The sequence below is a fragment of the Chiroxiphia lanceolata genome, chromosome 3, assembly GCF_009829145.1.
Source record: "Chiroxiphia lanceolata isolate bChiLan1 chromosome 3, bChiLan1.pri, whole genome shotgun sequence".
In the NCBI taxonomy this organism is placed as follows: domain Eukaryota; kingdom Metazoa; phylum Chordata; class Aves; order Passeriformes; family Pipridae; genus Chiroxiphia; species Chiroxiphia lanceolata.
Window position 1 is genome coordinate 64,139,306 of NC_045639.1, and position 25,391 is coordinate 64,164,696.

At 38.7% G+C, this 25,391-nt stretch overlaps 1 long non-coding RNA gene across 2 annotated transcripts in view; it reads left to right on the top strand.

The window, feature by feature from the left end:
• Positions 1-65: 65 nt before the first annotated feature.
• Positions 66-25,391, top strand: part of LOC116784825 — a 38,369-nt gene continuing 13,043 nt past the window's right edge. The window contains exons 1-3 of one of the 2 annotated variants that reach the window (XR_004356260.1): positions 69-103; positions 22,781-22,840; positions 23,666-23,701. This is a non-coding gene — a long non-coding RNA (uncharacterized LOC116784825). Of the gene's footprint in view, positions 104-22,780; positions 22,841-23,665; positions 23,702-25,391 lie in introns of both variants that reach the window. The other variant, XR_004356261.1, reaches the window with a different exon arrangement.

A 25,391-nucleotide genomic window follows, 5' to 3' on the forward strand; every position in this document is an offset into this window, starting at 1 on the left:
GTTCTAGAATAGCAAATTACTTTCTTTAATTAAATCTTAGAAAAAACAGGAAAAAAAGAGAAAACTCATGAGAAGACAGCTGTCCCTGAAATTAAAAAAGCAGGTAAGAAATTCAACTTGGACTTTTTCTGCAGTTAATATCTGACTATTTAGTGTAAGAACTTTCAAGTTTTAAGCCTTTGAGATGAGGGTGTATGTAATTCATTATCATTTAAGAATCCAAGTGGGAGATATGGATACATAGATACAGATATATCACAGTATATTTATATGGATATATATGTTTATATTTATTATATTATATTGTGGTTTTGCATATGACATATATACATATTTTATGCATATTATGTATATAAATATATAATACATGTAATTTTCAGTTCTATGAGTTTAGGATTTTTACAGAAACATTAGAAACACTGCTTTTCCTTATACATTAAATCAATCAAAGACCTAAGTAGTTTCAAAGGGTGCATGGCATGAACAGATTGAATGGTGAGCATAGCTTTTTACATGAATTATTTTACAAATATAGTTCATTTTAAGCTTAAGTAATAAATAGAAACATTAACATATCAAACCATTAAATGTGGTAGAAAATATATAGTCATCTTTCTGAGGCTTTATTAATGCCCAGAAAAGAATTTTTTAAAAGTTAGTGTTAGTGAATGTCCTAAACATAATTGACTGTCATGCATAAAAAGATAGATTTTTCCATAAGATTAGAAATCAACATTTGGGTCTAGTCTACATTAAAAATTTTGTAATTTTTTTCCCATTATTTCAGTAAATTTCCAAGTATGTTCAATGCACAAATGCAAAGATATCTCCAGTAAGTTACACTTTAAAATCATTAAAATCAAAGAGAAACAAAATGATCAGTTTAGTGGTTTGGTCATCATCTCAATACCTAGAAACACTGATTCTACTTGCTGTTTTGTCACTCACTTTTCTCTATAACCCTCTACAAACCATCAACTACTCAGATTAACCTTTCTGTAGATTAGAGTAATGCCTAAAAACATGGAGAAAAATTTAAAATAGGACTGAAAGATTCGGCTGTATTTACCACATCCTCAAGGTAAACCTTCTGATCTGTTTTCTAATTATTCAAATCTGTTGAATGTTATCAAAATCCGAAAGGATCTGTATCCCATTGTTTACTAATATTGTGGATTACATATGCAAATGTCAATTAGCAGCTGGTTTCTTTGCCATTGAATCATACATGGTCTGCATAAGCTTTCTTATTCAAGTGTTTATGGATGGGAAGAAAAATGGTAATTTATGTTTGGTACAATATAAACCTACACAAATTACCTTGGACAACTATCCTGGTAGCCTTATATTTAAATATGTCTTTCATAGTAGGGAGCTGTACACACCGGAGAAGGGACGGGGTAGAAAGGGAATACTCTTTTCCAAGTTAAGTTGCATATTTAAATGTATAAACACAGGTTTTAAAAGAAAATAAGCTGACAATTCACATATCTTTTCTAATTTTGTTCTGATTCTAAGCTTGTATTCCACTTGAGAATACAAAATTGTAAAAGATTACATTTTATGGCAGAACTACAGCATAAAGTTATTAATATGTTCATCTTCACAAGCAGTTGCTAAATCCAGTGAGTCATCCTACCAACGCTAGAAAGACACAAATTAGACAAACCGAGACATCCGCACATTTCTATCCCTTTTATTAGCTCTGTAGGTTGCTGCATTTTGAAGAGTTTACTAGCCTTTGTGTAAGAGGATGGTAATCCATAATATATTCTAAGTACACATGTTACTGTTATTCCTCATTCAGCTTGCTCTGAATGCATGTGTACTTTCTAGCTTTGGTATTCCTCATTCAGCTTGCTCTGAATGCATGTGTGCTTTCTAGCTTTGGTTGGTAGCACCTATTGTTATCCCTAAAAGGTTTTAAACCTGAAATAATTGCCATATTTGATCAACAGAACAGTAGTACATAGCCCAGTTTTGAAATGAGGCACTTCAATGTCTGATAGTATTTACATGCTTTGGACAGAGACAGAAAATGAACCTCCAAGTCCTTGAATCAGCAGTAGCATAGATAAGCATCCAAAAGCAGGAAACAGCTTTCAATTTTCTTACCTTTAAAAGGCTAGGCAGAGACCACTGCATGGAAAATAAAATCCTCTCCCTGGTTCTCAAATTCTGCATTGCCTCTTTATATCTCTGATTCTGTGCCTCATTTTGCTTCCCCTGGCACCTACAATCCCTGAAGCCCAGGTGCTTGCGGGGCAAGCTGCCTTCTCACCACCACCCACATCCTTCCCTGTACCAGCAGGCAGCTCATTCTGCTCCAGGGTCCTTCTGGCACCCAAGTGCCACCTCTGCTCCACATGCTTGCATACTTTCTCCCAGAAGACCCATCTCTGACAGAAGGCCCATTAACGAGGCTTTCCCCATATACAGAATGTCAGGTACAAGAGAGAGAGAGGAGGAGGAGGAGATGCTCTGTAAACACTAGGTGACAAAAACACCTCTAAAACAATGGGCTTAGAGAAGCACTTCTCTTTATTCCTTTCCATCTCTCTTCCTTTAACAAGGAAAACCTGTAATTTCAAATACTGATTATATTTGCAGATTAATAGTTTAGATTAGCCCTTTGGTCCAAGAGACAATTTTATCTCTAGTGTTACCAGAATTACTTTTTTTTTTATTGCTTTCTACTAACTGCATCCCTATGATGTATTTGTTTATTTGCATGCCAGCTCATTCTTTCTACAATTCTCTCTTCATCCATTCCTCTTTCTATCTCCCCCTCTCTTTCTGCTCCTTCAGAGGATCAAGAGTCATCTAGTGTGAAATGTTCTCAGTCTTTAGTACAGAGCGAACTGAATGATTCTTAATTAGCTTTTAAAAGTGCATTGTAGATAAAACCACATTAATCCTCCAACCTCCAGCTCGTACAATAGCATTGTGTTAATTGTTCTGAAAAATAGATAATTCCATTGTTACAGACTCAGAGGTCTAACTTGAACAAACATAATCATCAGACACAAGGGTCTGGCACAGTCAGACTTCAAAACATTTTACAAAAATCTTTCCAGTGCTACTCTGGATACAGAAGGAGCTGCATCTCCAATCCCTGTGAAGGGGCTTGTTACACCTTGGCAGAGACAAGCCTTTACCAGGCTCTCTCAGTGCTTGGGACACATCAGCTTGGAGGGGCCCAGCCTGTAATTTGACTGAGAAAGGGAGCCTTCTCTGTTAAAGCTTTGGTGTCCAATACTACATGAAAATGAATATCCAGAGACTGATGTATTCAGCCACTCATAGTTTGCTTGCAGAATGTTTCTGATGGTCTCTTACCCAGAAACTCAACAATCTGGAACTTCTCTGCTCCTTCTGTATCACCTTTCCTAGAAATGATGTTCACACCAGCCTTTAAATCTGATTGCTGCAAACTCCTTTCCCATTTTGTTTTGATTCTCAGAACAAATAACATGGGTAATAAATGAGTTTACAAAGCAATAAATGATGATCAGCCTGGATCATCATACCATTTCCTAACTAAAGGTCTGCTCAGCTGTCATTGATGATCTTTCCTTCCTGTTATTCCTGCTTTTTTTTGGTAGTAAATCTTAGCAACACTTTAGAAAGACAGTCAGTGTCTTTTTCTCCACTTTCCCCACAGGGAAATTCAGGTACAGACATATAATCCAGGCCAGTTATTCACATATTTATTTTCTGTTCATACATATCTTCTGAAAGTTAAAAGCTATCTGAATTTTTATACACCTTCGCTATTTCCCTAATGATAAACCACAGACATCAGTAAATGCAACTGATGTTTAGGAAGAAAATGTTTTTGCTACAAAGCATAAGGCCTTATCAGCTGGACCAGTGCTCAAGAATCCCTAGGTTCTGACGTCAGTGAAAAACCTTTTAAGGGAGTCAAACGTAGGTACCTTCCTGAGCAGTTCTGGTGTACAGATCCACTCAGATCAGGCAGCATGAATTTGATTTGTATCTTGTTGTGCTGATACGTGCATACCTCCAACAGAACATACAAACCCTTACAAAGCAACATTACAGCTCCTCTCTAAATCAAGGAACTAGGTTGCAGTGATTGTACATCTGGTGTTGAGGATGCCTCTATCACAGAATCATAGACTATTTTAGGTTGGAAAAGACCTTCCAAATAATTTAGTCCAACTGTTAGCACAATTCTGTCAAGTCCCACTAAATGATATCCCTAAGCACTACATTTATTGGACATGGGCGGGAATATAGTTATCAAAGATGAGGAAAAGGCAGTTTTCAACAGCAAGACAGGTTGTCCTGAGGACAGCTGGCTTCTGGAGCTTGTAGAAAGAGATAAGAATCCGAATAAACCCCCTGTAATCCAGGAGGAAACAGTTAGTGACCTGCTGAGCCACTTGGATCCCCACAAGTCTATGGGACCAGATGGGATTCATCCTAGGGTGATAAGGGAGCTGGTGGAAGAGCTTGCCAAGCCGCTCTCCATCATCTATCAACAGTTCTGGCTCACTGGGGAGGTCCCAGATGATTGGAAGTTGGCGAATGTCACGTCAATCCACAAAAAGGGTCGGAAGGAGGACCTGGGAAACTACAGGCCCGTCAGCATGGCCTCAGTGCCTGGCAAGGTTATGGAGCAGATGATCCTAAGTGCAATCACACAGCACCTACAGGATGGACAAGGGATCAGACCCAGCCAGCACGGGTTTAGGAAGGGCAGGTCCTGTCTGACCAACCTGATCTCCTTTTATGATCAGGTGACCCTCCTGGTGGATGAGGGGAAGGCTGTGGGTGTGTCTATCTGAACTTCAGCAAAGCCTTTGGCACCGTCTCCCACAGCATACTCCTGAAAAAGCTGGCAGCCCATGACTCGGACAGGGGCACTCTCTCCTGGGTTAAAAATGGGCTGGAGGGCCAGGCCCAGAGAGTGGTGGTGAACGGTGCTGCATCCAGTTGGTGTCTGGTCACTAGTGGTGTCCCCCAGGGATCAGTGTTGGGCCCAGTTCTGTTTAATATCTTTACTGATGATTGAGGTGAGGGGATTGAGTCCATCATCAACAAATTGGCAGATGGCACTAAGTTGGGGGTGAGTGCCGATCAGCTGGAAGGCAGGAGGGCTCTGCAGAGGGACCTGGATAGGCTGGAAAGTTGGGCTGATTCCAATGGGATGAGGTTCAACAGGACCAAGTGCCGGGTTCTACACTTTGGCCACAACAACCCCATGCAGCGCTACAGGCCGGGCACAGAGCGGCTGGAGAGCATCCAGGCAGAAAGGGACCTGGGAGTTTGGATTGACAGGAAGCTGAACATGAGCCAGCAGTGTGCCCAGGTGGCCAAGAAGGCCAATGGCATCCTGGCCTGGATCAGAAACAGTGTGGCCAACAGGACTAGGGAATTGATTCTTCCCCTGTACTCAGAGCTGGTGAGGCCACACCTGGAGTACTGTGTCCAGTTCTGGGCCTCTCAGTTCAGGAAGGATATTGAGGTGTTGGAGCAGGTCCAGAGGAGAGCAACTAGGCTGGTGAAGGGACTGGAGCACAAGTCCTGTGAAGAGAGGCATGAGGAAGCTGGGGTTGTTCAGCCTGGAGAAGAGGAGGCTCAGAGGAGACCTCATCACTGTCTACAACTCCCTGAAAGGAGGTCGTAGCCAGGTGGGGGTTGGTCTCTTCTCCCAGGCAACTATCAGTAAGAGGAGAGAGCATGGTCTTAAGCTGTTCTAGGGGAGGTTTAGGTTAGATATTAGGAAGAAATTCTTTACAGAAAGGGTAATCAGACATTGGAAGGGGCTGCCCATGGAGGTGGTGGATTCTCTGTCCCTGGAGGTTTTTAACATGAGACTGAATGTGACATTTAGTGCCATGGTCTTAGAAACTACGGCGGTGTTGGATCAAGGGTTGGACTTGATGACCTCAGAGGTCCCTTCTAACCCAGCTGATTCTATGATTCTATGATTTTATGATCTAAATATCTTTTAAATACCTTTTAAATACTCAGGTTTGGTGACTCAACCACTTCCCTGGGCAGCCTGCTCCAATGTTTGACCACCCTTTCAGTGAAGAAATTTTTATCTCCCTCAGCCCAGTGCAACTTGAGACCGTTTCCTCTCACCCTGTTGTTTGTTATCTGGAAAAAAAGATCAACTCCTTTCTTTTTGTAGAGGGTGATAAGGTCCCCCTTGAGCCTGCTTTTCTTCAGGCTAAACAACTCCAGCTCCCTCCATTGCTTCTTAAAAAACTTTTGTTCCAGCCCCTTCACCAGCTCCATTGGCCTTCTCTGGACACACTCCAGCACCTCAATGATTTTCTTGCACTGAGGGACCCAAAACTGAACAGAGGTTTCAAGGTGTCACCTCACCAGCACCAAGTACAGAAGGGCAATCACTTCTCTAGTCCTGTTGACCACACTATTTCTGATATAGACCAGGGTGTCATTGGTCTTCTTGAGCACTTGGGCACACTCCCGGCTCATGTTCAGCCACTATCAACCAGCAATCCCGGGTCCTTTCCACCAGGAAGCTTTCCAGACATTCTTCCCCAGGCCTGTAGTGCTGCATGGGGTTATTGTGACTCAAGCCCAGGACCTGGCACTTCGGCTTGTTAAACCTTACACCATCAACTGTGGCCCATTGATCCAACCTGTCCAGATCCCTCTGTAGAGCCTTCCTATTCTCAAGCAGATCACCACTCCTGGCCAACTTGGTATTGTCTGCAAATTGACTGAGGGGGCACTTGATCCCTTCATACAGATCATTGATAAAGATATGAATATGGTATAGATGTATCTGTGACGCATGACATTGTGTCATATGTTTCACACCAGTCAGTGTTAGCTGAGGAGGGGAGTGGTGATGTTTCTCTTTAGATACAGAGTAAATCTTTGCCTCCTGAATAGGAAAAGTCTCTAGGGGTTTAAAGTTACAAATGCTGAGGTACATTTTAATTATGTCACTGTAAAAATCAAGTGAACTCCCTCTGCAGCCAGGAAGAAAACAATCTAAAAGTAAATCTTAAACATAAAAGCTGAAAACAGAACCTTATGACTGCCACAGAACCAGGTTAACCAGGCTATTCTTGCTACCTTGTCTTACAGTGAGATCAAGTAGCTGGGGGGAAGGTCTATCTTTAACCATACTTTGGAGGAAAGATGTTAGTACTACATAGGTAGGGCAGAGTGGAGGTGATCAAACAAAAATAAACAAGACCTACCCGGTCCTAGTGACTTTTTCCATGAGTTGACCACAGATGCATTTGCATCAACTCTACTTTCTTTTCTTTAAAGGACAGTGTAATTTGAAAAAAAACCCAATGATTTAATAGAAAATGGAGGGAAAAGATAAATTTATACACCGACAGTGTCTTGTTATTGTTCTTTATACAGGCAGGAAGACAAATTCCCTTGATCATTTTTAAACTCCTGGTCTGAAAAACAATTTAAAAAATCCATTTAATTTTGTAACTTCCTTGGCTTAACTGCTACCTTTTCAGTGTTGATATTAAACCTTTCGCTATAATAAAAAATCAACTACTGACACCTGGTGGCAAATTATCTTTTTCTTTTAACCTATATGCCTGGGGGTTTTTTGTTGTTTGCTCTCAAATGAGGCTACTTAAAGAGTTTTCCGATGAAATGATGAACCTATTACTTATCTCCCTGCACTTCTTATCCTGCTGCTTTCATGGCTATAAATATGTTAAAATGTCATCTGAATGTGACATTCTTCTCAGAAGAAATATTTTGGAATGCAAATACTTTCAGTATTACTGCCAGAAAAGTAGAAATTAACTTATGACATAAGTTAATACTCAGAAAAAAAACATAGTTGGCTAATCCACTGATCTAGGGAAGTAGGTGCACATCACAGTGCCTGAACTGCTTTGGGATCATCCATCTGCAATGGATTGAATGTTTAATCTGGGATTCAAATGTTGATCTCAGATTTTTCAGCTGAGCAAAGGGGTTGTACTTGCACATATTCATAGGAAAACGTCTCTGTTGTCTCTCAAGAGTAGGGTTTGAAATTCCTCACTCTACCCTGCCCTCTGCCAAGAGTGTATTTCCAGATGAGTGGCTAACAGCTGTAAGCAGCCAAGCTTGGGCACTACTATATGCCTCATGTTCCCTAATGTGATAGATGTCAGCAGATGTCAGAGTGATGGGTGTTTTCGGAAGAAACCCCGATATAACATCTGCAATAGCCAGTGAGATGTAGAGGTCGTCTCAATTTAGGTTACTTACAGGGACAAAATGGAACTGTGAAAACAGAACAAAAGAGCCTAAGCTATTTTGAAAGTGGTTGGTCATATACAGAAAAAAAAATGTTTATTCACAAATTTTCTTGTGTTTTATTAGACAAAATATGAGGAAAAGGTAAAAACTGTGTTGATGAGGAACTGGGTGCACATATAAGTGTTATCGTGTATTTTGGATTGGCCAGACCCGTTTTCAGAACGACAGCTACAGCATGTAGAAGGTACAGAGTTTTGAGAGGTAGAACCCTGCCTGACTGTTTCTTTGCCTTTTTTTTTTTTTTTTTTTTTAACGAGGAAAAGGCACTATATTGGGTTGATCCTGGCCAGCAGCTAAACACCCACACAGCTGCTCGTTCACTCCCCACCCACCAGCAGGACGGGAAGAGAATAGGAAGAGCGAAAGTGAAAAGATTCATGGGTCGAGATAAAGACAGCTTAATAAATGAAAGAAAGAGGAAAGAAACAAGTGATGCAATGGCAATCACCACCTTGCCAAGCAGATCAATGCCCAGCCAGTTGGAACAGAGGTCACCCTTCCCCTGTTCTTCCTCTACCCTCAGGTCCTATTGCTGAGCTTGGCATTATATGGTAGGGAATACACCTTTGGTGAATTTATTTCATCTGTTTCCCCTCCCAACCTTTTCCCAGCCTCCAGTAGGGGCAGGCAGAGTGGAAAAAAGAGAAGGTTCTGGTGCTGTGCAAACATTGTTCAGCACAATAGCCAAAACATTGATGTGTTAACAACGTTTGAACAACAAATCCAAACCACAGCACTATACAGTTCTATGAGGAAAACTAACTCCTCCATCCCACCCAAACCCAGTACAGGAAACTGTTGTTTTTTATTTGCAGGTAGGTTTAGAGAGATAAGGAGAAGAGGCAAATGCAAAAGTCAAGCAACAGAAATAATAAGCAATGAGTTGCCTAGTGATTCCTCATGCAGACAAACGAATAAAAACAATAACTAAGGGAGTGCTGTGTGTTATGAGTTGAGAGCAAATTTAGGAACAAACCACTTTAAAGCACACACACACAAAAAACAAGGAAAAACAACTTATGGACCTTAGAACTGTGTGATCCTTCTCTAACGTGTTATTTACTGATATTCTTTTGACAGCTTTCTCTGCTAGACTCATTGTCCGCTAGTATATTTCTGTAGAGATCATGACTTGGCTTGTTGTTCAACCCTTAGCAAAGACCCTGGTTTTGGTTTCATCTTAATTATGACTTCAATTGGTAATATGAATTATATGAATCAATGCCCATACATCAAAGCCTATACAAACCATCCAATTTTCCTGTCTGGATGACTACAGCTTAAGGTTTCATCTACTCTACTACAGGCTGATCCATTCCTGACTAATAACTTGCTCATGACATTAGGCATGTCAGGCCCATTCTGATTTTTTCTTTCCTACTCCTCCGAGATCCTATTCGTAACTCACTTGCTGTTTCCCCCGAAACTTTACATTAGTAGATGCTTCTTCTTCTTTCAGACACAAACTGTGCATGCAGCCCTCAGAACTGGTTGTTTTTACTGGCCCACAGAAATACTGGATTTGGATTCCTGACCAGTTACCAGCAAATGATGTAATTCACTTTTTTTTCTCTGACACAGGGTTTAGTGGTATCTCTTGACTTTGATAAAAATTGCCAGTTTGTGGGGCTTTGTACAACAAAAATCACAGAAACTGGAGATGAAAATGACCTACTAGGTCATCTGATCCTTCCTTCTGGCAATGCAGGATAATTCCTGACAGAATATCTTTAAGTGCTTTCACAAGTTTAGTTCTAAATGTCTAAAGTAACTAGGCCTCCATCAATTCCCACAGAAGATTATTCTACAACCTAATAGATCTCACAGTTAAGAAGTACTTCATTCCAGTCTGACTAAATTTTCCCTTGCTTAATTTTATCCCATTACTCTGAGTTATGCTCTCTCGTGACACCCAAATATAGTCTTTCTAACCTCAGGGCCCAATTCCCTACTGCCTCATGAGTTATATTGCCACTTACATTTATATCTGGAAAGTAGCTTTAAAACTGACAAGGTAATGGCAAATTGAGGTTGATATTTTTTCATACAGCCATGAAATTACTAATCTTGTAACAGGAAACACTGACCATGGCCACACATCACCTGTGTACAGCGCACTGAAGAGACTGAACTTGCATGTCCAAATTGGAGAAAAAAACTGAAAAAAGTCGCTCAAATTATTTACAAATTAAGGATTTTTTCACATAGAAGAATAAACTATTCTATTCATCTCTTCAGAAAGAGGTGACTGTTATTGTGGATACTAAGCACCTTTGTAGAAAAAAAAAGAAGGATTCTGGTTACAATAGCTCCCTTTAATGTAGTAAGGGAGAGTTAAACAAGAATGAATGATTGGGAGCTGAAACTGACTGAATCCAGACTGAAAATGAGGTACATGTTCCTAACACTAAGAGTGATAAACTACCACAGCACAGAGTGGATATTGCTTTCCCTTGTGTCTGCAGAAGATGATTGTTTACTTAATGGAAGATACAGATCAGCCTGAAAAGTTGCCTAGCTGAAATAGAGGAGTCTCTGACAACAAAGTGTCAGACTAGATAACCTGATGGTGTGTTCTAGCCTTGACCTTATGGAGGTGTATCCTCAGAGATACACGATAAGCTAAAAGACAATGCAGTGAAGAGTCAGTGCAGGAATGCAACTGGAGACAATTGGAAAAACAGAAATTCTTTTCTGCGTTACTTTTGTAAGGCTTTGTAAGCTGAACACGACTGGTAGTCATCCTCTAAGTATTTAGTCTTCCATGGAAAATCGAAAAGTCTGCTTTTCTAGTTGAATTTCCAGAAATCATCAAGACAGATAGGGCTATTTAGTAAAAATCCAATTGTATCTCCCCAAACAGATAAAAACAGAAGAATAAAAATAAGGTTACAGTGAGCAACAAGGCAAAAAATCCAGCAGAGATGCAAACACAGCAGAAAGGCAATTCCCATGGACTCCATATGACTGGCTATTAAGAGAGTCTCTTCCTGAAAGAAGACAAAAGGCGGTTTGAATATGTCATACACTGAAACTTCAAAGCACTCAGTGGACTTTGAATTCTGTGCTCCATTATCATCGTGATCAACAACATGATTTCAAAGTGTGTCAAAAGATGTAGCATGGCACCAGGTGGGATTTATAAACACGTCACAGAAGGCCAGGCACATAATTCCCATTGATTTTCTGTGAGAACTGAGCCCCCAAACTGCTTTTGTAAAAACGTACAGAGGCTGCAAGGTCACTATGGTGTTGAAAGAGTTCTTTAGGGTTTAAAGAGTTCTTCAGCCAAGAATAGTAACACTATTTATACCAAAACAAAACCAAACAGTTGTGTCATTCCAGGACATCATTAGGATTCAGTGTTCAAGAGCTAGAAATTAGACAAAATGCAAAGAGAGAAAGAGTTAGAAATAAGCTTTTCCTGTCTTCCCCTTGTCTCTTCTTTACCTGGCAGTAAGAACTGACTCAGTCTAAGACTGTCTTCATTGCAATTGATGTGGTGACTCTTAAGTGAAAGGCTGATTTCCTCTTTTGTTCACTATGTATCAACTTTAGAGGAAACTGCATCTCCCTTCCCATCTTTGTCCACTGTCATATGAAAAGAGGAGATTTTCTTAAACCCCTAATGTTGGATTAGTTTGTCAGTGCCCCAGGAAAGCCGAGACCCTTGTGCCTGACCAGTCTGCCAGTGTCCTATTATGGGAACTCCACATTAAGCAGTTCATGGGATCAGAAGTAGGTTTCACTGATTTGTGCAGGGTCACATGCTAAAAAGAGAGACCCCCCTCCTGGGTCTCCACCCCTTTAACCACTGCCAGCAACTGCTAGCGCCTCTGAAGGACTCACATTAACAGTTTACAGAATCTTTAATCTTTATTAATAAAATTGTGACAGGTTAAGGTTCGAGGATTGCCAGTGATAGTATCTGACTACAAAATTGTCTCAGTTTGACAAGACTGGAATGTTTGCTAAAGAGGATGAGTTATGAGATAGACCAAACTCCTCTCTCTCAGCAATTGTAAATCCAAAATTAAGGGGCTCTAATCGAGAAAGTACGGAAAAAAGAAGAAATAACAACCCTTTATTAAAAGATATATGTATGTTGGCAAGGACAATAACAGAACACAAAAAAAAACAACTAGACAATAGTCCTGTACCCAAAAAGTCCCCTCAAACAAAAGAAACAGTCTGAATACTTCTCTGTCCTTCAGCGCGGTTCTAATCACAGTTGGCAGGGGGCGCTGTTGGATCACTGGAGGTGCAGAGGCTGCAGTGCTCTGTGTTGACCTGCAGGGGGCGCTGTTGGGCTCTGGCAGTCACCACGCAGGGGGTCTGGGGGAGGGTGTCTCGGATCACAGGAAAAGCTGAAAAAAATGGGGACCCTTCCTCCAAAAGAAAGAAGAGGAAAAGAAAAGCAGTCCACCCCCATGGAACTCACTGTTGTTCTCGGATGACGGTGTTTCAAGGCTCCTCCCTTTCTCCCAGTGAGCACAAAACTCTCCGATGAAAACACAGCAGGTTTGGGCTGGAGGCAAGGGCACCTTGCAAGCAAGCTGAGGCCAGTGGTCAGGACTGACCAAGTCGGGAGCCAGAAAAACCAGCCTCAAGGCTTTTTCTCCAAAATGCCCGCACGCAGACCCCGTGTCCGTTCCAGAGAGAGATCCAAAAACTGTTTTCCCCTTTGTGAGGAGGGCCAACTACCGAATCAAAACTTCTTCCCCTTCACTCCAGTCTTTGATGGGCCATCAGTTAGAAATGCGGCTCCGCTGGTTAGATCTTTTGTAAAGCTAATCGCCCCCCCTTCCAACTTCCCATTTGAACTCTGTCTTTCTTACAGTGGAGCATGTGGAGAAAAAATTCCCCCCTTGAATTTATAACCTATAACAAAAATGTATTCAAAGCAATATACTAAAAAGATAATAATTCAGCATGCATAGAGTACAGTTCTTACCAAAGAGGCACCCTTATGGGGGAGAAGACAAGTTCAGTCCATTGGCTGATCTCAGAAGTTACAATGGAGTCTTCCCTAACTTCTCCCATTCTTAACTTACTTTTAAACTATTTATTTACTTTTAGGTGGAGCTTGAGTGACTTTAGTCAGTGAGGGGTGGTCGTACCTTGAGGGCAGATATCTCAGTATAGTATCTGAAATAACCTTGGAATGGGGACCGGCATCGGTCCAAAGAAAGTGATTTTGCCCCAGTTGCTGATTCAACAGCAGGACATCTTCCTTTATTTCCCTTGGTTTCAAGCTGCTGTGCAGCTTATCAGCTAGAAAGTATCACCAAGTTCCTTCCTCTGCAAGGGTTTTGATAGGGCCTGGTTGCAGAGTCTCCACTGTGCTTCACCCTCCATTTAGTCCCTCTTAGATTGTGTTGTGTGGGGGAGGTCGAGTATGCTGACCATATTTCATCTAGGGAATAGCAACCTTATTTCCCTCTGTAATTTCTGTGTAATTTTTACCCCCAGTCATCTTCCCACATCCACCTCCATGTATTGTGCCAAGAAAGCTCTAGTGTAGAAGAAGGTGAATATTCACTATCTGCAGTGCCTGCCCTGTTCTTGAAATGTTAGTAAAGGATGAATAAGCTCAATGCACTTTTCAGTGGCCCATTTGCTGACCTCTGGGAGTTGAGTGCTTTCAAGGCTATGCTGAATATTGCTCGGTCCAGATCTGATGTTTTGTGTTTGACTACACAAAGTAGGGAGCGATGTGAGAAAGGCAATTGGTGAATTATATTGGTAAGATCTGGCTGGCAAAGAATTAGAAATTTTAACCCTTTAATAAATACAGATAAAAGAGAGGAGGCTTGGGCTTATACTACTAACTTACTTTTTGATGAGTTGGCAAGAAAATCTTCCTTGAGCAAAGCATAGGAGTCATTTTAGTGTTTGACAGGCAATTTCTTCTGCCACTGTATTGTCAATCTCACAAAGAACTTTTTGAGGACATATGATGCTAGAAATAATCAAGCTAGAAGGCGATACATATTCAATCTAAAGTCCACACAGGTAACCAAATAAACAGTTTGCCTTTGGTCTTTCAAATATGTAGAATGAACTACCTGTGCTGCGCAAGCTGCTGCGTGGCATAGTTTTAATTAAAGAATATAATTTATTAGCCCAACCCTGTTTATGTTGGTCTGAGGATTAATGTAATGTTTATTTTTCCAGTCAAATCCAGAAATAACAGGATTAGAATATGCATATGCCTCAAACAACACAAAGTTAATCTTTTTAATGAAGGAAAAATTTTGTGTCCTCAGAATAAGATGTGCATCTGAGTCAGCAGGTCTGATATTTAGGATAATTATTCTGTGTTAAACATCCATGCACAGATGCATCAGACAGGTTGAAATGGCATAGCTGTGCAGTGCTATCTATTTTCTGCTGTTTCTCCATCAACAAGTTGAAGGTTTGACTCACAGGTAAAGTCAGTCAATAGGAATACTCAGAGTCTGGGATCAGACTGATTTTCTTTCCTTTCTTTTGCTTTACTCTTAGAAAGAAAAACAAATTTTTCCCTTGACCTTGAAATGAAGCTTTAAAAGCCTTTAGCAAATTTTGATGAGCACCTATTGGATAAAGACACTCATGTCACTGATTTGAAAGTATACTTCAGTCTCTTGTGTACCTTTCCCCTAGAAAGATTCATAGATCAGAGGTATTCCTGACTTATAACAGGGCAACCTTTACACTTCAGTCTCAGTTACAATTGTTTAACCTTTCAATAAATGTTCCCAATGGCCATGTTTGCTCTTCTGACATGTTTTCCAAGAAGCAGAGCCAGTTTTGTGGCTTTGCTATATGTAACTCTGAGAGACTAAGTCGGATGAAGTATAATTGAATGATTAGGAAAATAGAACAGGCAAATCTTCTTTAACAGAAGAGCCCTACATAACTGTGGCTATAAAAGCATTGATTTTTAGATTGATTGCCATATTTTCTGCATTAGGTTCCTTTCTCATAGATTCTGCTTCACTTATGAGAGTGCAATTAGAGTAGTGTGTCATCTATAAAGATGAACGAACAGACATTTCATTATTTAAGATCTCCTTTTCATCAGAGTGAGAATGTTGACTGCATCTGTGTTCAGAAATATGAAAAATATCTTCATCCTATTGATAATGTCTATAGATACCATCTGTACATCTATCTATTCAACAGAAAGAAAGAAATGGAAATATGTTGAGAAGTACAGAAAGTATCACAAGGATGCATAGCAGACATACACTTAAAAAAGCCTATTCTGACTGCAACAAACCCCAGACTTCTCCTCTGAATCCCTCAAAAAGTAGTGGTGCTGAGCTTTATTAAGAAAAAATTAGAGAGTCTATCCCCCATGCTGTTTCAAGAAAAGATAAAAAATGCTGAAGAAAATTTTCTGGTTTTATAATATTTACAGTAATTCAAATGACAGTTTATTCCAGGAAAATATCTGATTCCTAAATTTTAGGAATTAATGTTATTACTCACATTTGCTACATAAAAAACTTTACCTTTTCCCTAAATGACTGCAGTTTCTGTGATTAACTGCACTTAGAGCTTCCTGTGTGTGGATGACTGTGATCTCATGCTCCAGAAGTTTTACTTTTTTAAACCATGTCTGATGAATACAGAAGGAAATGGAACATAGAAACATAGATTCTTTTAGGTTGCAAAACACCTTTAAGATCATTAAGTCCAACCTTAAACCCAGCACTGCCAACTCCATCACTAAACCATGTCTCCAAGTGCCACGTGTACACTTCTTTCAATGCCTCCAGGGATGATGACTCAACCATTTTGTTGGGAAGCCTCTTCCAGCGCTTGATCACCATTTTTGTGAAGAATTTTTTCCTAATATCAAATCTGAACCTCCCCTGGTACAGCTTGAGGCCATTTCTTCTTGTCCTATTGCTTGTTTTCTGGGAGAAGAGATCGACATCCATCTCGCTGCAACCTTTCAGGTCGTAGTAGAGAGTGATAAGGTCTCTCCCCCTCCCCCCACTCCCAAGCCTCCTTTTCTCCAAGCTAAGCAACCTCAGCACCCTTAGTTGCCCTTCATGTGACTTGTGCTCCAGACCCTTCACTAACCCTGTTGCCCTTCTATGGACATGCTTCAGCATCTCAATATCTTTCTTGCAGTGAGAGGTCCAAAACTGAACAGAGGATTTGAGTTGCAGCCTCACCAGTGCTGAGTACAGGGGGATGATTACTACCCTAGCCCTGGCCACAGAAGTTCTGATACAAGCTAGGATACTGTTCATGCATGAGCAAGCATTTAACATGGACATGAACATGTTTCCACCTGTTCTGTGGTTGTGGAGGGGAAGACTGAGTCCACTCCAACATTCTACAAAGTAGAAAGGAGAAATCACCAATTAATGGAACCATGAATCACTGGTACAGTTGAAAGTGGCCATTCCCAAAGTGCAGACTGTTTTTTACTGTAACTGAATCACTTGTTCGCTCACATCCCTCCTCTACTTGCTTTATCTTTTACTCTATCAAGTGAACTTTTCAATGATCTTGCGAAGTCTGCTTGACGTAACATTTAGTATTTCACCCATGTGCATTGCCACACCACTTACTGGAAATCTCATTGAGCTTTAAACTGCTACCTGCCTCTGATGCTCTGCTGTTCAGGGTTTGTAGGCGCTCGCTGGCTCTGCAGAATATAGAACTGATTTGTACATGGTGATAGACAGGATGGTGCAAGGAGATAGCACACAGGAGAAGTAATACACACAAGGGTTAATCAGAAGGGACTTGGACACACCATAGAAGTTTCAAAAAACCTGTTACTGTGAATGGGGAGGAAATAGAGGTGATGATGAGGTGAGAAGGCACCCTTCACAGAGAATGGAGGGAAGGGTTTAATTTTTCCTGCTTCAGTGGAAAATGATCTGTCAAAATTTTAGAGTATTATCACCAGTTTTCTATGGTAATCAACAACAGAGGAATTATAGTTAATTAACTCTTTGTCATAGTCCTACATTATTCAAACTACTTTATATGCCACATAGGTTATCAGTACATTTAAGAATTCTTTCTTATAGTCCAGTTTCATGTTGCTTGGGGAAATTTGATTTTGACTTCCAGAAGCTCCACATCCTCCCATTTTACCCAGCTATAATAACATTATCTGCAGTTTCTCCTCATTTTGTATGGGGAAATCTCTGCAGACTAGAGATTTAAATGCAAAACCTGAAGTCTGGGATTCAAGGCTTGCTGGCCCCTGCCAATAAATTTCCCTGTTATTCCCAAGTTATTCTCAAAGGAAATTATTTAAACTTTGGTCAGAGTTTACTGCTATAGCCAACTGGGTCAGGAACAGCTCTGAAGCAGCAGTACTTTCCTTTTCCTTGTGCATATCTTCAGTCTCATTGGTACAGTGAAGTGCCCTTCATAGGCTCACCAAGAAATTATATTTTGGAAAGACAAGAGGAGTTCTTGTCAGTAGTTGTCACAGAGCATATGGCAATACCATGCTCAGTGATTAAGATAGGGAACAAAATCAAGTGTTGGTGCAAACACAGAAATTTGCATGTGGGAGAAATGTTGATATTTCTAAACAGCTCTTTTATGCCAACATCAAATTTTAGGGTTTTGGGGAAGTATGTTAAAAATTTAATCTTACATTAGTATAAGCAGTTTTGATGGAGCCTTCCTAGATTTTAATTCCACTGAAAAGAAGAAACAATACTGCTTTAATTCTATGTAATATGGAATTTTTTAAATCTTTATTGTATAATGGAGACATTACAAATAAATGGGTAGATATTTCAAGAAAACACACCTATATGTGAGCATCTGTTTCAGAAATTATTGAAATAAAAATAAAGAAAATACTCCCAAAAACTTTTAGGTGTGGTAAGGTGAAAATAATTTCAGTAATGCCATGTAATTAGTGTAAAATTATCAAAAATAATGTAAATTAAAAAGCGATTGGGTAAGAAATTCTTAAAGACAGTTCAGAATTGAACGCTTCTCAGAATTGTTGTAATATTACTTGAAATCAATGCTTTATTGTGAAAAGCAGTTTTAAGAATTCCAAGTAAATGAAAACCAGAAATGTTAGACCACAGCATATTTTAATAGGAAGTTTGAGAATGCTTTTTTAATTACTATGTGCTCAACAGCAGCTTATTTTTCAAAATGCTCAGCTATCTGGGATGTCTTCCTCTTTTAGCGCTGTAAATCACATTAACAGCAAACTTTGTTACTTAATAAGTTATTTTTAAATTCTGGTACATCTACTAGCTTGGGAACAGACTGTAGTGAGACTGGTCTTTAGGCTACTTTAATTGTGTTTTCCATTCACATGATGGAAGTTCTCAGACATCAGGTGCCACCTGCTATGATTTTTATTTCCACTTTTTTGAACTCTTGCCCAGGGCAGTAAGGAGAACATTAGCTGTCATATTTGTAAGGTGTGGTGTCATAAAAGCTCTGCTGTTGTATTGCACTTGCAAAGCCAGAACCAAGCTCCCAAAACTGGCACTCAATTATGCTTTGGTCAATAATGACAGCCAGGAGCTTTTTTCTTTTTCTTTTTTTTTTTTTTTTTTTTTTCTGGAAAATCAACACAATTTTGGTTCCAAGACATTGGAAAATACTATTTTTGTTTTCAACACAATTCTCTCTGATTCTTGAAGTTTCTGTTCATTTTTCTTCCCTCTTCTCTTTTTGTTCTCCCACTTTTAATCACAAGATGAATTGAATACCTGAGGCAAAATAAACAGTAAGAGTCAAGCAATGATGCAAGATTTGTGTGAGTCTTATTAGGAACATTCTTCTTTGAGAGCTATGGTCACATTGTGTGAGGCATCTTCATTGCACAACTTATTTTCTGTGGGTACATATAGACCATTAGCCAGTCAGTGGTGTTTGATTAAGTCCATTCTAGTATGTGATCATCAATTAAAGATAGAGAAAGTAAAAAAGTGTTAGCTGAGGCTTAGGATGAGAATTTCTCCTTTAGTAACTGCTTAATATCTTAAATTTCTCTTTAGTTTTTGATTCAGTAAATCATGTCTTTCAGAGGCATCTAGTAATTCTCCAAGGTGTTGGTACTTAGTCCAGATCATCTGTGGAGGAATCTATTGGGTTACACTATGTTTGATTAGGATATTAGCTACCGTTCAGTTTGGACACTGTGATTTCCCACTGATGTTGAAATGAATTTCTGTTTGTAAATTTGATATTACTGTCATGTTCTTTGGGAAGCTTCCAAATAGAAAGGTTGGTTTATATACAACATAAACGATAATGCTTCCAATAGTAAGAGGGGTTTTAGCCACCTATTTTAAATAGTGTATCATTATCTGAGCTATCACTATACTGTCTCTGAAATATTCACTTATCTGAATAATACTTTTAATTTAAGATTTTTAATACTCTTATATGTGTTTGAGAGATTTTTAGGAGGAAAGGCGCAGAGAAGCTTTTCAAGTGAGTGCAATTTGAGACCCACTTATTTCCCATAACTTTCTTTTAGATATCAAAAATATAGGTTGTATGGAGCTGCCAAAGATCTCCTGTAATGAAATGTACAGTGTACACTGTATTATAAATCTATTGCTAAAAAAGGTGTAAAAGTTTCATGAACCCCAGATCTGGAATTCACTTCAGAGCAGTGTTTGAAATATTCCATTTTGGAAGTTTGTTTAAACTCAAACAACCACACTCTGTAGCAGAGTACTGGGGCATTCTTGTCTAATAGCTTATTACCAACCTCCTAGGGACTCACTGTCACGAAAGGCACTATATAAGCTTGGAGAGATTTTTTTTCTTGTCCCATGTGTAGTTTAGATATCATTTGCAGTTACTGTGTACTGCTAGTTTACTTCAAAAGAATTTTGAACAAGGCCTGAGGAAAAGATTGAGCTATGTGCTAAAAAGAGGCAAAAAAATAAAATACTCCTTTGCTGTTCTGCTGAGATACATCTGTGCTCATTCTTAGTTTGAATTCAAAATTGATCCTTTTAGCCTGAACAAAGTCAGACCATATTTGTTTAAATATTTGGTGGTTTTTGATAAAATAATTTTTAAGTATTGCTGTACTTTAGTCTTTTGCAAGAGTCAATAAAAGAAAAATCTGTTCATTCACCTGAGAAGAGGAGAGCTTGTACAAACATGATTGCTTTTTGATAATATAGACCAGAATACAACTGCCTTCAAACACCTCGATAGAATAACTGTAAAATGAAAAGGGTGCTTCACAGTACTCCGCAGCTGACAAACTGTTTTGTCAGCTGTGGTGCTTAGCCTTTTAAAGTCTCTTGCATGTTCTTTCAAGAAAAAGTAATGGCTAGGGTTCTAAGAGGTATCCAAAACTTTGGACTGCACAGTATTTGTGTGGTTTACATAAGACCTTTAAGAAGACCTAAATATCAAACATGTCCTCAAAAACTTCTGAAAAAATGGCTGCTTCAAATTGGGCACCAAATTATCAAAAGCATCAGATTTTGAAGTCTTGTCTTCTCTTATAAGTCTACTAAAGGTTTGGGTGTTTTATTGCTTTACATTGTTGTAGAAATGTGGTTTTTCTTGAAAATAAAATGCATGCCCTGTTGTTGGATACCAAATAGTTCTGTCACCAATATGAAGGATAGCCACAGTGCTTTTGATTGTACTCCTGGTCAAGGCTGCTAGAGCACTGAGACTGATGTTCACATGTTATACAGGTCCTAATGAAATTACATAGTTTCTGAGAAGTATAATAATCATTCTCATGTCACGCATTTGCCTTTCCTGTACCAGGTTTCAGATGTAAAGTTTTAAAGAGAAAATAACCTAGAGGTCTGAAGATTATACTTTCTAGGTTGATTGGTATTTCTAGGTTGATGTGTTTAGGATAATGTTCACAGGTTGTCCAATACTAGTGTTTGAATATAAGTTAATTTGTTTTGGAAATACTTCTTCTTAACTAATATGAAAAATCAGACCCACCAAGAGGCCAGAGAGCTTATTGTTGTTTTTAAGAAAAAGACATAATAAATATTAAAACCTGATGTAATATAAGTTATGTTCCCCAACCACACTCCCATAGTTTAAAAGTTAAACCCTAGACCTGTACAAATTAAAGTGAATGAGACAAAATGCTCATTGTCTTAAATTGCACAAATTAATTCATTGCTCACTTCATTTTTGGTATTGTTTTCCTTTGAGTTGTTTAGTTATGTGATATTGCTGCATTATAGCAGGTAACAACATTTAGGAACTTCAGAAGTTCTGATCAGTCTTCCCTCCTTCTGTAAGATCTACCAGTTGTTCATTTCTTTGCAACCGGGTCATTTATTTCACTCAAGTATGAAGTGAGTAGATGTAAATGCTATATACCTTCAAAGGAACCTCTATGATTCAAGATCCTACAAAACCCCCTCTGCACAATTTTCTGTTAATCATTGCAGCCTAGATGGTTAAATATAGCTATAGAAATCAAACGTTAGGCACCTTGGTTTGAAAAGAATGTCATAAGAGTAAAAATATTTACATTTTCATATGAATATGTGCAAATGGAATCGGGTTTTGTTAATTTTTCTTCACTTTAAAAACAAAACAAAAATACACCAAATCCCCTAAATTATAAAATTTTCTTACTGGAAAAAATTGTCCAGCTTTTTACTCAGAATTTACTATATGTTATGTATTTCAGACGATGGGAAAACACGTTGATTCTTTGAACATAAATTATGGTTTTAAAATATAAGGAAGTACATTGTCCTAATAAATGATAACTTACGTGAAAAAAAAGGAAATAAAGAACCTGAGAGCTTTATTTAGATCCAGTCTGTTATTGTAAACGATGCTGTCAATTTATTTATTTTTTATAACCTCCAGCAATAGAAGATTATTTTGATAAATGATTCATATCACTGCAATATATACCTTTCAAAATTTCCATATCTGGCAACTAATAGGTGCTTCTTGAAGGCTTCAATAGGCTCCTCAGCCAGATAACATGGCTGAAAGCTGCCTCATGATTAATTTCATCTAAATGTGGTAATTATCATGCTTTGAAGTTATGCCTGCAAAACATGCTTTCACAGAGAGTTAGGGGAAGCAGAGGATTAACCTAGAAACATTTCAGTTCAGAGCAGCATCTCGCCCAAGTAGAAATATATTTTCCTCCAAATTTTTCAAGATTTTTTATTAGACTACTTGGTAGTCATTTGCATTACCTTATCTCATATCAACTTCTTCACATCAATTTAGGAAGCAACAGAAACTGAAACAACTTCATATTTTTAGCAGTAATGGGATAGCCTTGGGTTTGCGGGCAACTTAATTTGGCAGTTTCTACCCTGAAGTATTTCTTGTGTTAGTATTTAAGAGCACAGTTCATTTGTCCTTCATATATGCTGTGGACATAAGCATTATTCTGCCTTTATTCCACACACTATAGATTATTAGAGAGGATGTTAATTTCCTCATAGCCACCCAGGGGAGTAACTTCTACCACTGCTCTATGTACCCCTTTGCTCCTGTCTCACAGGATCTCCATGGACCTTAGTTGTAAGATCTCTTAGTTGTAAGAGTGAGACTAATGAAAAAGGTATGTGAGACTCCAAGTATGTTTCTAGAAATGGATGATTTTTGTATCCATTTAAAAGCCCTGAGGTAGTAAGAATTATAGCGAAGAAGCTATCGCTGAGTATTTCTGCCCACTTTTATCTCCTTAGTAAAGATTCCAAATCTCACAGCCATTGGAAAAAAAGTCCTACAAAAATTGGCACAAAAATGCTACCTTAAGTGAAGAGAGACTGAACAGCCTAGTTAAGTCTTTCTGGTAGACTTCCTGGCCATGCTGCATTTTGATATAGCTAAGTCATTTAAATTTTATTTAAATCAACCAGGGACAGATTTTGCCTACATTTACCTGGCCCATATGTAGGACTGGCTGAGTTTCTCCAGGTTCCAAAGGTGTTAGGTAGGAAGTCTTCTAAACTAGGTCTCAGTTGTACGAATGTAAGATCTTTAAGAAGAGAGTGCCTTTCATTACATCTCTATACTTAGGCTCCTAGCTCATCTTCCCTTGCATTTATGCATCTTAACAATGTGCACATGGTGAGTAACCATAGCTCAGCCAGTACATACAAACCACGATAACCACATGTCAAGTTTCAGGGATTACAACACAGAAATTAAACAAAACTGTTCATGTTCACACAGATTTTGTTGTATTTACACTTAAGGTTAAACTAGTGTAACTGTACCATGAAAGAAACAGAACTGAATTGAGTCACTGTATCATTCAGATGCACTTTGCAGCAAATAAGCTGTTTCGCCTCTAAAGTACACACTGTAGTTTTCTATCTATTTATATCCTTTCTATGTTTCATGCATATGTGGTTTTGGTTTGTTTTTTTTTATCTTACAGATAAAAAAGAAGCTGCTGTGTCCAAAGAACTCAAAAGTAAGAAACTACTCTCTCTTTTATATGCCATGCAGTTTCAAAGAGTACGTTTCAATAATCAAAAAATAATAGTTATTGAATTGTTGAAAATACTACACCATTTATAATTGAAAAATTATATGTTTAGATTTCATGTGTCTCTTACTTTCTAAATCCATTCTTGTCTTACTTTTAATTCCACATTCTTTTTTGTGACTGACAGTTTTGCCTTCCCCTCTTCCTTATCACTGTCTTAAAAAACAAAAGTTTCCTAGGAAAGGAAATGTCGAATTGAAGTGTCAGCAAAATGTGCTCTCAGTGGCAGCAATTTCCATAAATGAGCTGAGAAGGCTGAGAATTCAACATGCTGAGGACCACCAAATTTATCTTCACAAATGTACAAGGGCCCTACCTATCTAGTTACTTCTGATTCCAGCACAGAGACTTCTGAGAGACTTCTGAAGAGAGATGGGAGTTGGGCTCTTCTGAAAAAATAACCACAAAATGTTCTGAGAATGTGGTACCGTTAACAGAGGAACACTTACGTCTTCCTTTTCTAATAAAAATTTGCAAGCATCAATACCTCAACACAGTAAGGATAGTAAGACAGTTTCTCTGGTAAGACTTCATCTGCTCAGCTCTCTGTTCTGAAAGTACAGTATAGAGGAAAAATATAGAAAAACTATGAGGCTTCAAAATCTCATTCAAATTCCTGATTAAAGAATGCACTGACTTTCCATGTATGATATTTCCATGCCATCCATGACATGAATGGCAGATTAATCTCCTGCCATCCTTGGTTTTGCAGCAATTTATGAAAAGATTTCTTTTGGCAATCAAGGAAAGCTTATACATTTGCTTCTTACTCAAATTTTGCAGGAATATTGAATAAAAATTTCAATAGACTTATTTTACAAGTAATGGCCTGTTAGTGAAATAACTTCCTGTTTGCAAGCGGGTCTTAAAGGATCTGTTAATTTGGGTCCCCAAAGAGGACCTACAGGAGAGCTGGAGAGGGACTTTTCACAAAGGTATGCAGTGATAGGACAAGGGGTATTGACTTTAAACTGAAAGAGGGAAGGTTTTGATTAGATATTAGGAACAAACTCTCTACTGTGTATCTCTGTGTATCTCTACTGTATCTTGCTGTGAGGCAATGGAACAGGTTGCCCAGAGGGGTTGTAGATGCCCCATTTCTAGAAATGTTCAAGGCCAGGTTGGATGGGGCTTGGAGCAGTTTGGTCTAGTGGAAGTTGTCCCTACCACTGGCAAGGGAGTTGGAACTAGATGGACTTTAAGGCACACTAGATGTGTCTTCCAAGCCAAACCATTTTATGATGCTTTTCGTGGCAGAATTCCACAGCAGCTGTCACAGCAAAACGTCCCAGCTCCATCATAAAATTTGCAGCTGAAACTAGTTCATAAATATATAGAGTCATTAGCACTTAAATAATTTGTTAATTACAAACTGAAAAGTGTATGCTTGCAAAAGAAAGTTTAAAACATTGGTTAGTTTTGTTTCAATGCTACTGAAAATGTATTTAAAAATTAAATAAAGAAATTTCTGACAAAACACACCCTTAATTTTATTTTTTCTCAACTATAATTATTTCAGTTGCTCAGAAATTAAATATTTTAATGAAAAGAAAAATATTTATAGAACAAAAAGGATCCTAACTTAGTTTCTTTTCATGGATGTTAAGAACAAAAA